Below are 12,922 nucleotides of genomic sequence, written 5' to 3'. Positions count from 1 at the left end.
CCCCAAATGGGGTCCCGACCCACAGGTGGAGAACCACTGCGCTAAAGGAAACCCAGAGTCCCAAAGGAACAATAAAGAGAAAGATTTTGCTACTCTACAATATGGAGGAAATTTTGCTGTTGTTGTTGTGGTTTTTTTTTTTAACTAGGATTGAATAACGCACACATGGAGCCGTTTTAGCCAGATGGGACAGTGTGGCAAATTATGTCGGAACAAACGGTAGTCCCAGTTTGATGGACTGTAATTTGTTGATGTGTGAGAGGGCCTGATCTGGTTTTTTTTTTCTTCTTTACAAGTGATGAAAGCATTTGTTGGTATGTAAATAGGCAGCCTGTTCTTCGAAATCCACACACTACCTGGCAGCTAAGAGTGACGCCAACTAAATTCAGACCCCCAAAGAGGGCACAGGATCCCATCCGATCTGCAGGGCTCTCTTTATGACGGATGACATTCTTTCGGAGATGCTTGGCCTTTGGTTTCAGTGAGGGGTTGGACTGGATGGCCTCAAGGATCTCTTTGAATACTGGGCAGCTACTACGAAGGGAGGGAGGGAGGGAAGAGGGAGGGAGGGAGGAAGGAAGGAGGGAAGGAAGGAAGGGAGGGAGGGAGGGAGGGAGGAAGGAAGGAGGGAAGGAAGGAAGGGAGGGAGGGAGGGAGGGAGGAAGAAAGAAAAGGAGGGAGGAAAGGAGGAAAGGAAGGAAAGATGGACGGAGGAAGGGAAGGAAGGAAGGAGGGAGGGAAGGGAAGGAGGAAGGGAAGGAAGGGAGGGAAGGAAGGAAGGAAGGAAGAAAAGGAAGGAGGAAAGGAAGGAAAGATGGAGGGAGGAAGGAAGGAAAGAAGGAAAGGGAGGGAGGGAGGGAGGGAGGGAAGGAAGGAAGGAAGAAAAGAAGGAAGCAGGAAAGGAAGGAAAGAGGGAGGGAGGGAAGGAAGGAAGGAAGGAAGAAAAGGAGGGAGGGAAGGAGGAAAGGAAGGAGGGAGGGAAGGAAGGGAGGAAGAAAGAAAAGGAGGGAGGCAAGGAGGAAAGGAAGGAAAGATGGAGGGAGGGAGGGAGGGAGGGAGGAAGGAAGGAAGGAAGGAAGATCTCCTATTCCCATTCTTTTTACTTCATTGGCACCTTGACTGGATCCCAGAATAAAGGGTTGGAAGGGATCTTGGAGGTCATCTAGTCCAACTCCCTGCTCAGGCAGGAAACCCTACACCATTTCAGACAAATGGCTGTCCAGTCTCTTCTTCAAAACCTCCAGTGTTGGAGCATTCACCGCTTCTGGAGGCAGGTAGTTCCACTGGTTAATTGTTCTCGCTGTCAGGAAGTTTCTCCTTAGTTCCAGGTTGCTTCTCTCCTTGATGAGTTTCCACCCGTTGCTTCTTGTCCTGCCCTCAGGCGCTTTGGAGAATAGCTTGACTCCCTCTTCTTTGGGGCAGCCCCTGAGATACTGGAAGGCTGCTATCCTGTCCCCCCTCGTCCTTCTCTTCATTAAACTAGAACATGGGGGGAGTCCCCAGTTAGTAGGGGGGGAGGTGATGACATTTCTGCCTCCCCCCTTTCCTCCCCACCCATCCCTGGAGCCACAACGTCTTCTTCTCCAATCTTTTGCAAGAAAAGAATTCCCTCTGCTATTTTTAAAGCAGCTTCTGGAGCTTCCTCTGGATGGTTCCCCACACAGAAGGGCGAAAGGGTGACTCAGCCAGAAAAAAATGGGCGACCCCCATCCTTCCTTTGCCCCGGTTTCCCCCTCTAACTTCTGCAAACAGCTCCCCCCCCTTGGCCGTCCCACCCCAGCCTACCCTCCGGCTACGGGAAACGGTCCCAGCTGGCTGCCCTTCCAGGACGTAGCTGAACTCCTATGCATTAAAAAGAAAAAAAAGAGAAATAAAATAAAATTCAAATTGCATCATCTTTGGATGAAGCAATTCGTAGAAAAGAAAGTGAAGTTAAGAGGTGCCAATCAGGAGCCTGGCTTTCTGGCCATTTTGCCCCTCCAGGGGGAAGGAAGGGTGCTCCACAAACATCCCTGAAATCTTGGCAATTTCTTCCAGTGTTTGGCTCTGGATGATAATAATAATAATAATAATAATAATAATAATAATAATAATAATAATAATAGTAGTAGTAGTAGTAGTAGTAGTAGTAGTAGTAGTAAAGTTGGAAGGGACCTTGGAGGTCATCTAGTCCAACCCCCTGCTCGGGCAGAAAACCCTACACCATTTTGGACAAGTGGCTGTCCAGTCTCTTCTTAAAAACTTCCAGTGTTGGAGCATTTACCGCTTCTGGAGGCAAGCTGTTCCACTGATTACTTGTTCTCACTGTCAGGAAGTTTCTCCTTAGTTCTAGGTTGCTTCTCTCCTTGATTAGTTTCCACCCGTTGCTTCTTGTCCTGCCTTCAGGTGCTTTGGAAAACAGCTTAATTCCCTCTTCTTTATGGCAGCCCCTGAGATATTGGAATACTGCTATCATGTCCCCCCTTGTCCTTCTCTTCGTTAAACTAGACATCCCCAATTCTAGCAACCGTTCCTTATATGTTTGAGCCTCCAGTCCCCTGATCATCTTTGTTGCTCTTCTCTGCACTCTTTCTAGCATCTCAACATCTTTTTTACATCGTGGTGACCAAAACTGGATGCAGTATTCCAAGTGTGGCCTTACCAAAGCATTGAAGAGTGGTATTAATACTTCACGTGATCTTGATTCTATCCCTCTGTTAATGCAGCCCAGCACTGTGTTGGCCTTTTTGGCAGCTGCAGCACACGGCTGGCTCATATTTAAGTGATTGTCTACTAGGACTTCGAGGTCCCTCTCACAGTTACTGCTATTGAGCATGGTGCCACCTATGCTGTACTTGTGCATTTGGTTTTTCCACTGGTTAATTGTTCTCACACTGCATTTGGTTGTTCCACTGGTTAATTGTTCTCACTGTCAGGAGGATCCCGGGACACTTGAAGTCTACAAGTCTTAAAAGTTGCCAAGGTTGGGGACCCCTGCCCTATGAAACGCGATCCTTTGCTACGAGATGGCAGCAAATAAATTCAATAAATAAGTAAATGGCGAACCTTTTAGAGACTGAGTGCCCAAACATCAACCCAAAACCCACTTATGTATTATCGGGTGCTACAGTGGGCATGGCAGACGGGTGGGCTTGGCCAGGGTGGGCAGGGCCACCTTGATGTTGCTCGTGGGGAGGGACGCCTGTGGCGGCCGGGCAGGGTGGGGGGAGATCGAGGGGTCTCTGGCGGGTGGGGCAGTGGGCAGGAGGCTGGTTCTGTGGGGTGAGGCGAGGCAGGGTGGGGGTGCCATTGTCGCAGGGCAAGACGAGGCTGCCTGACACCATCGGCCCCCGCACACAGAGGCCAGCGAGCGCATGGGTGCTGGGATGCATCCAGCCATGCGAGACCTCGGCGAGTTAGCAGGCGGCTGGTTGAAGAAGACGGTTGCCATCTCCGGGGCATGGCGCGTGTGCCCACAGAGAGGGATCTGAGTGCCGCCTCTGGCACGCGTGCCACAGGTTCGCCACCACTGACCTAGATCACACGGTCAATAGTCATCAGTTGTTCCCCTTGGCCAAAAATTAATGTTGCCCATTGAAGTTGCATCGAGCATCTAATTTGGCAAAATCAAAGCAAACCACAAAACTGGTTTTCTGGACCCTGCAGATTTCAATTTTCAGATTTCAAGTTCAATTAATTTAAAAAATTTGGGAAAAAAAAATTGTTTCCAAAACTGTGCCGTAAACCTAAGGAATGATTTCAACTTTGCGTTTTTTTCAAACACGGGGATTTGAATATGCCCCAGAATTGAAGCTCAACAAGTTTAATAATAATAATAATAATAATAGAGTTGGAAGGGACCTTGGAGGTCATCTAGTCCAACCCCCTGCTCAGGCAGGAAACCCTATAGCAGTGGTTCTCAACCTTTTTATACAGCGACCCCCGGTCACACAGACGCGCTGCCCCCATGCGCAACGCGCATGCGCGGCGGCGGCCCCATGTGCGGCGTGCATGCGCGGCATCGCCCCCATGCACGGCACGCATGCGTGGCATCGCCCCCATGCGCAGCATGCATACGCGGCGGCGCCCCTGAGGGGGAAAAATGGCGGATCGCGTTGTTTGGCGACCCCTGTAAAATGGTCGTTCGACCCCAAATGGGATCGCGACCCATAGGTTGAGAACCACTGCCCTATAGCATTTCAGACACATGTCTGTCCAATCTCTTCTTTAAAACTTCCAGTGTTGGAGCATTCACAGCTTCTGGAGGCAGGTAGTTCCACTGGTGAATTGTTCTCGCTATCAGGAAATTTCTCCTTAGTTCCAGGTTGCTTCTCTCCTTGATTCATTTCCATCCGTTGCTTCTTGTCCTGCCTTCAGGTGCTTTGGAGAATAGCTTGACTCCCTCTTCTTTGGGGCAGCCCCTGAGATACTGGAAGGCTGCTATCCTGTCCCCCCTTCTCTTCCTTAAAATGCACATATTTTTAAAGATGCCAAGTTTGAAAAAATAAAAGCAAAACACCGGTTTAAAATAGGACTGTTGGCAATTCGGGGAAGTTACACGTGCCTTGGCTGAGAAATGGGAACAAGTGGCAATTTCTAAGCAATGCAGGAAAGTCACATTGACTGGAATTGGTGAAGCAATATTGAACATATTTTTTTTTTGATGCCCCTCTCGACTGGCTTGCGATCATGCACACACACACACACACATACCACACACACACACACACACGCAGCCTTATACAAGTTCAAGGAAACAGGAACTGCACCCATGGCAGGAAAGTATCTAAAATCTTAGAAAGTCTAAATAAAATTTCCCAGAAAATGATAGCAAGGACTTACCACTAGAACGGAGCCCAAAATTTCCATTGCTAAGCAAAACGTTTGTTAAGTGAATTTTGCCCCATTTTACGAGCCTTCGTGCCTGAGGCGGGACTAGAACTCACCGTCTCCTGGTGATTGGCCCAAAGTCACCCAGCTGGCCTTCATGGCTAAGGCGGGACTAGAACTCACCGTCTCCTGGTGATTGGCCCAGAGTCACCCAGCTGGCTTTCGTGCCTAAGGCGGGACTAGAACTCACCGTCTCCATTTTAGGGCTATCTCGTCACAGTTATTAAGAAAATCACTGCAGTTGATAAGGTCGTTAAGCGAATCCGGCTTCCCCCGTTGACTTTGCTTGCCAGGGGGTCGCCAAAGGGGATCACGTGATGCCCCCCCTCCCGGGGATGCTGCGAGCGTCATAAATACGAGCTGGTGGCCAAGCATCCTGAACGTGAATCGCGTGGATATATACCGCAGCGGTTGTAAGTGTGAGCAAGGGTCAGAAGCCTCTTGTTTCGGTGCCGTTGTAACTTCGAACCGTCCCTAAATGAACAGTTGTAAGCCGAGGACTGTATTCGAAACGTGCTCGTAGCAAGACAGCGTATCAGTGCGTTGCAGGATCTTTCCCCCTTTTTCCCAAGTTGTGTTTTTCTGCAAAGAGACACCGAATTATGGCCAAAGCCGGCTTCTCCGTCGCTCTTTGGCCCGGCTTGGCCTCCTCCCGGCCTCTCCTCCCCTTTTGTGCCGGCCAGTGCTGGCAAGCCGGCATTGTGGCTGCTGCTTCCCCGGTGAGGGCCTTGTTCCTATGGAGACTGATGGCTGCCTCTCGCGTGTCCTCGCCTGGCCTGGGCGGGAGAGAGGGGGGTCTCTGCGCTTCACCCCAGCTGCAGCTGAAGCCCCCCCCAGCTGTCTCCAGGGGTCCAGAGAAGAGGAAAACAAGAGGAAGGGGGGGGGAGACTTCCCCAGGCAAATTATTCAGACCTTAACAGCCCCTCTGGATGGTCTGGATGGGGGGAGATGGGCAGGATGGAGTGAAAGGCAAAATCTCCCTCTCTTTTTTTGGGGGGGGAAAGGGAGGGGAGGGGAGGGAAGGGGAGGGAGGGGAAGAGAAGGAATGGAAAGGGGAGGGAATGAACGGAGTGGAAAGGGTAGGAACAAGGGAAGGAAGGGAGGGAGGGAGGAAGGAGGGAAAAGAAAGGAAAGAAGGAGGGAGGGAGGATAGATGGGGAAGGAGGGGAGGGAGGGAGGAATGAAATGGAAGGAAAGTAGGAGGGAGAGAAGAAGGATAGATGGAAATAAAAGTAGGAAGGAAGGAAGGAAGGAAAGAAGGAAGGAAGGAAGGAGATGGAAATAAGATGGATGGCAGGAAGGAGAAAGGAAGGAGATGGAAAAGGAGGGAGGGAGGGAGGGAAGGAAGGAAAAAAGATAGGAACAAAGGAAAGGAAAGAGGGCAATGAGATGGTAGGAAAGAGAAAGGAAGGAGATGGAAAAGGAGGGAGCGAGGGAGGGAAGGAGGGAGGGAGGAAAAAAAGAAGGAAGAGAGGAAGGAAGGAGGGAGGGAGGAGGGAAAAGAAAGGAAAGAAGGAGGGAGGGAGGATAGATGGGGAAGGAGGGAAGGGAGGGAGGGAGGAAGGAAGGAAATGGAAGAAAAGAAGGAGAGAGAGAAGAAGGGGAAACAAAAGTAGGAAGGAAAGGAAGGAAGGAGATGGAAATAAGGTGGATGACAGGAAGGAGAAAGAAAGGAGATGGAAAAGGAGAGAGGGAGGGAAGGAAGGAGGGAGGGAGGGAGGGAGAACAAAAAGAAGGAAGAGAGGAAGGAAGGAAGGAAGGAAGGAAGGAAGGAAGGAAGGAAGGAAGGAAGGAAGGAAGATGTCCATTTTCAAGGATACCCAGGTGGCGTTGTCATGGAATATCCACTAATAGTTAAGCATTATTATTTATTAAATTTATCTGCCAGCCCATCTGGCTGTATCTTCTGGGCATGATGGAAACAAAGGAGCATATCCATTTTTGTCAGGACAGGGAAAGCTGGTCCGCTTAACCCCTGAAGGCCAGGAAGGGGGGGGGAGAACGGGGGACATGGAGGAGGGTCCCAAAGGCAAAGGGGGGGTCAGAAGCAGGAGAGGAACCGCTTCCAAGACATCAGGGATCCGGGAAATGTTGGGCCTGGGGCTGTCTTGAGAGGGAGGGAGGGGGGGGTCTTCCCTTCGGGTTTGATGGATGGGGAGCCTGGAAGAAAGAAAACTGAGTTTATGGCTTGACAGCAGCCGGGAGTCTTGCAGGGGGCGAGAGGGAAGGAGCTCACGCCAGTTCCCACGCTGGAGGGATAGCGAAGGTGTGCGAGTGTGCAGAGATGTCGAATTCGATTGTTTTAATGAAATAATAATAATAATTTATCTAGTTTGGCTTCTCCTTGGAAATCGCTTCTGGACCGTTTGCTTGAAACTGGAAAAAAAAATGAAACTCTGCGCTGAGGTTTTGATGGCTGGGATGTTTTCGTGGCTTGAAAGGTTAAGAAATGTAAAGCGAAAGGCGGAGAAGGTTTTTTTTTTTAATGGTTTTTCTACTGCACTGAAAAAAATCAATATCCTTCCTTCCTTCCTTCCTTCCACCATCTCCTTCTTTCCTTCCTTCCTTCCTTCCTTCCACCATCTCCTTCCTTCCTTCTCATTCCATTCCTTCCTTCCATCCTTCCTTCCTTCCACCATCTCCTTCCTTCCTTCCTTCCACCATCTCCTTCCTTCCTTCCTTCCTTCCTTCCTTCCTTCCTTCCTTCCTTCCTTCCTTCCTTCCTTCCTTCCTTCCTTCCTTCCACCATCTCCTTCCTTCTCATTCCATTCCTTCCTTCCTTCATCCTTCCTTCCTTCCACCATCCCTTCCTTCCTTCCCCCCATCTCCTTCCTTCTCATTCCATTCCTTCCTTCCTTCCATCCTTCCTTCCTTCCACCATCTCCTTCCTTCCTTCCTTCCACCATCTCCTTCCTTCCTTCTCATTCCATTCCTTCCTTCCATCCTTCCTTCCTTCCACCATCTCCTTCCTTCCTTCCTTCCACCATCTCCTTCCTTCCTTCTCATTCCCTTCCTTCCTTCCATCATCTCCTTCCTTCCTTCCATCATTTCCTTCCTTCCTTCCACCATCTCCTTCCTTCCTTCCTTCCTTCCCTTATTCCTCTCACACTCCTTCCTTCCTCTTCTCATCTCCTCCTGCCTCCTTTATTCTTCGTCTCCTTCCATCTCCTTCTTTCCTTTTTTCCTTCTTTCCTTCCTTTTTCTCACTGAGTTCAATTTCTTTTCCTTTTCCTTCTTCTTCTTCTTTTCCTTCCTTTCTCCCTCCCTCCACTCTTTCTTTCCTTTCTGCTTACCCTCCCTCCTTCTCATTCCCATCTCCTCATTCCCTTCCCTCCCTCCCTCTCTGAATTCAACTTCTTTTCCTCCTTCCTTTCTTCCTCCCTCCCTTCCTTCCTCCCTCTCTCCCTCCCCTTTTCTCTCTCCACTCCTCCTCCTCCTCCTCCTCCTCCTCCTCCTCCTCCTCCTCCTCCTCCTCCTCCTCCTCCTCTTCTTCTTCTTCTTCTTCTTCTTCTTCTTCTTCTTCTTCTTCTTCTTCTTCTTCTTCTTCTTCTTCTTCCTTCTTTTCTTCTTCTTCTTCTTCTCTTCTTCTTCTTCTTCTTCTTCTTCTTCTTCTTCTATCTTTTCAACTTTTGTTCCTTTTTGTCTTTTTTATCTTATAAATAATTTACAGTAAATACTAACCGGAGAAGCAACTTTATGCTCTGTGCAATTCGGAGAGCAAGAGGAAAGGCAAGTGGCATTGTTGCCCTGTTTTCATAATGCCACGTGCATCCACGCACAAATAAGCACACGTGCACATACCTACTTTGATTATTTGGAGCAGCAGAGCGTCACATATTTTTGCATCTCAGAGAGCCCCAAGCCCCCCCCCCCCCGTTCACTCTGAGCGAGAAAGATTCTCTTTTATTGGAATTATACTTGCAACCTGCATTGGACTTGGATGTCAGTAGTGTCTTTGGAGACAAGCAATTTGGACCACATTTGCATCACACACACACACACACACATATACTTCAGCAGAATAGTGCCTCCGTTTGGGAAAGATCCCAGGTTTTCTTGAGGTCTCCATTCATGTAATTGACCCAGAACCTGCGAACGCTCCGTTCAGACGTGCCATTTCCACGTATACAGGATGAAGTTGCGTATTCGATTTTCTTTTTCTTAACCGTTGATGTAGAGACGGGATCCAGTACCCACAAAGGTGGAGATAGTAGATCTTTCATCAGTAGGAACAGGGTGGGGGACCCATTAGGTCAAGGCGTCAACCTTGGCAACTTTAAGACTTCTGGACTTCACAAGTTGAAGTCCACAAGTCTTAAAATTGCTAAGATTGAGGACCCCTGCATTAGATTTTGCAGGAGAAACTTTGAATTTTTCCTCCCAGGAAAAAATCCTGGGATAGGATTCCCATGGCATGCTAGCTTAGAAAAAAAAAACTGTTTTTTTTTCCCCAATTTTTTTTTTCATGCCTTCTGATTAGGGGACTGGAGACTAAAAACATATAAGAAACGGTTGCTGGGATTGGTGGTATGTCCATTTTAATGAAGAGAAGGACCAGGGGTGACATGAATAGCAGTCTTCCAATCTCAGGGCTGCCCCAAAGAAGAGGGAGTCATAGCTCTTCTCCAAAGCGCCTGAAGGCAGGACAAGAAGCAACGGATGGAAACTCATCAAGGAGAGAAGCAACCTGGAACTAAGGGGAAACTTCCTGACAGTGAGAACAATTAACCAGTGAACAACTGCCTCCAGAAGGTGAATGCTCCAACACTGGAAGTTTTAAAGAAGGGACTGGACAGCCATTTGTCCGAAATGGTCTAGGGTTTCCTGCCTGAGCAGGGGGTTGGACTAGATGACCTCCAAGGTCCCTTCCAACTTTATTATTATTATTATTACTACTACTACTACTACTACTACTACTACTACTACTACTACTACTACTATTCTCTAATCCTGAATTTATTTTCTGAATTCACCCAATATGTTGAGCCATAAAACAGCCAAAAGTTGCTTTGTAGATCCAACCCAAGTTGGATCTAACCAAGTTAAACAACGGGCCTTGATGGACACGGTGACAACACAGCCATCCTGCAGGTGACGTTTGCCCAGGGGCATCTCTGCATGAGGCTAGTCCTCCACGTTTACAACCATTCATTTACAACCATTTTGAAGTTACAACGGCACCGTCTTTCACACCTAACGAGGTGGCAAGCCAAATTAGCAACCAGCTCGTATTTATGATGGTCGCAACATCCCGGGTGTGTGTGTGTGTGTGTGTGTGTGTGTGTGTGTGTGTTTGTGTGTGTGTGACGCGATCCCCTTTTTTGGTGATCTTCCGACAATGGAGGAAGCCAGATATTCGTTTTAACAACTGCAGCAATTCACTTAACAACCGTGGGAAGAAAACTGGGGCAAAAGTCGCTTAACAGATTTGTCTGGCTTAGGAACAACAGCAATGTTGGGCACACATGTGGTTGTAAATTGAGGATTATCTGTAGCCAAGGCTCAACTGGAGAGACCAAATCTTGCTGAGTTCAGGAGGGTAAATGATCTTTACCTCTCCCTAAAAATATGTAATAATAATAATAATAATAATAATAATAATAATAATAATAATTGGAAGGGACTTTAGAGGTCATCTAGTTCAACCCCCTGCTCAGGCAGGAAACCATATACCATTTCAGACAAATGGCTGTCCAGTCTCTTCTTCATAATAATAATAATAAAGTTGGAAGGGACCTTGGAGGTCATCTAGTCCAACCCCCTGCTCAGGCAGGAAACCCTATCCCATTTCAGACAAAGGGCTGTCCAGTCTCTTCTTAAAAACTTCCAGTGTTGGAGCATTCACCGCTTCTGGAGGCAGGTGGTTCCACTGGTTAATTGTTCTCACTGTCAGGAAATTTCTCCTTAGTTCTAGGTTGCTTCTCTCCTTGATGAGTTTCCATCTGTTGCTTCTTGTCCTGCCTTCAGGCGCTTTGGAGAATAGCTTGACTCCCTCTTCTTTGGGGCAGCCCCTGAGAGATTGGAAACACAGCCATCCTGTCCTCCCCCTCGTCCTTCTCCTCGTTAAACATTAAATGTCTGGATTTCTTTCTTTCTTTTTTTGGTCTTTTTAAAACAATCCCTGCGAAACGCTGGCACAAATGCTTAATTCTAGCTGTACTTCCAGCTCTGCGCTCGCCTGTATTTTTGGCCCGGCTGGGGGGGGGGGGAGAAGGATGGTTAAAATAAACTTTTAATTCCAGAGACGGGGAAGAAAGTGTTAGCAGAGTTTTTCGTTGTGACCCTTCAGGCGCGATAAATATATCCATGGCAACCGGGTTTCGGCACTGACAAATTGTCTGTTGCTAATATTACTACTAATTCACGTCGAAGAGAGAATCTATTGTGCTCAAGGTAAGTGCAGCTGCCGTCACTTCGGCTGCGTCACTTCGCCATACGGGCCCTCCTCGTCTGAACAACGCCTCGCATAGTGACCGTGGGAAGTTGCAACGGCATTGGGGAAAAAGTGTGACCGGCGGCCTTTCCCCCCCCACACACACACCCACTTAATGACTGTTGTAGCATCTCCGTGATCAAATTTGGCAACGGATTTGTATTTGTGACGGTTGCAGTGTCCCGGGGACAGGGCCTGTGACTTCCCCTTTGGCGACCGTCTGACAAGCTGAGTCAACGGGGGAAGGCAGGTTCACTCGGGAACCCGTGCGACTCGCTGAACGACCGCGGCGACCCCCTTAACAACGGTCGTAAAGTGGGGCAAACCTCGCTTGCCTTGCAGAGCAACGTACGTTTTGGGCTCAGTTGCAGTAATAATAATGATGATGATAATGATGATGTTGGAAGATACCTTGGAGGTCATCTAGTCCAACTTCCTGTTCAAGTCGAGCTGGATATGGGGTTCCACCAGGGAACAAGGGGGTTGTTTCCACAGAGGAGGAGGAGGAGAAGGAGGGGGAGGAGGAGAAGAAGACGAGGAGGAGGAGGAGGAGGAGGAGGAGGAGGAGGAGGAGGAGAAAAGAAGAAGAAGAAAAGAGGAGGAAGAGGAAGAAGAGGAGGAGAAAGGAAGAAAGCAGGAGGAGGAGGAGAAGAAGAAGAAGAGAAGTAGAAGAAGAAGAAAAAGGAGAAAAGGAGAAAAAGAAATAGAAGAAGAGGAGAAGGAGAAAGAGGAAAAGGAGGAGGAGAAGAAGAAGGAGGAGGAAAAGGAGAAGAAGGAGGAGGAGGAGGAGGAGGAGGAGGAAAAAGAGGAGAAGAAGAAGGAGTAGGAGGAAGAAAAGGAAAAGGAGGAGAAGAAGAAGAAGAAGGAGAAAGAAGAAGAAGAAGAAGAAGAAGAAGAAGAAGAAGAAGAAGAGAAGGAGAAAAAAGAAGAAGAAGAAAAAGAAGAAAAGGAAGAAGAAGAAGAAGAAGAAGAAAAGAAGGAGGAGAAGGAGAAGGAGGAGAAGAAGAAAAGGAAGAAGAAGAAGAAAAGAAGAAGAAGAAAAGGAGAAGAAGAAGGAGAAAAGGAAGAAGAAGAAGAGGAAGAAGAAGAAGAAGAAGAAGAGGAGGAGGAGGAGGAGGAGGAGGAGGAGGAGGAGGAGGAAGAAGAAGAGGAAGAAGAGGAGGAACCATCACCATCCAAGGATTTGTCCTGGTCTGATCCAAAGTCTTGCATTGTCACAGGCATTCTGAGACCTTTCCAGGCTGTGTAAGACGGGGGGGGGGCAGTCTCTTTAGGCAGTCTGGTGGAGGGGTGCACAATAGGGGGGAAGGGGCTCCCAGGGCTGCCGAGAAGCCCCCCAGGCCAGCCTGGCTGGCAGCCTTGACCTCCCTGGGGGGGGGGGAGAGGCAGAGGAGAGCTACCGGCCCCCTCCCCCCCTGGGACACGGCTAAGGATAGCTGCTCCATCTGGCCTGTTGCTTAGGAAAAGAAAAGGGGGGGGGGGAGATTACACTTTGGAATTGCTTTGCGTCACAATCCCCCATCTTGGAAACAAGCCGTTCTCCCTTTTAGGGGGGGGGGCAGAAGGAAGGGGGCTGGGCTTGGAAAAGGGGCTCCTTGTATCCTACCTGCACGACCGTCC

Source organism: Crotalus tigris, unplaced genomic scaffold (genome assembly GCF_016545835.1).
Source record: "Crotalus tigris isolate CLP2741 ecotype Arizona unplaced genomic scaffold, ASM1654583v1 scf7180000021401.42387113347:515327, whole genome shotgun sequence".
In the NCBI taxonomy this organism is placed as follows: Eukaryota; Metazoa; Chordata; class Lepidosauria; order Squamata; family Viperidae; genus Crotalus; species Crotalus tigris.
The sequence above is the reverse complement of the archived record's forward strand: the minus strand, read 5'-3'. Positions refer to the sequence as shown.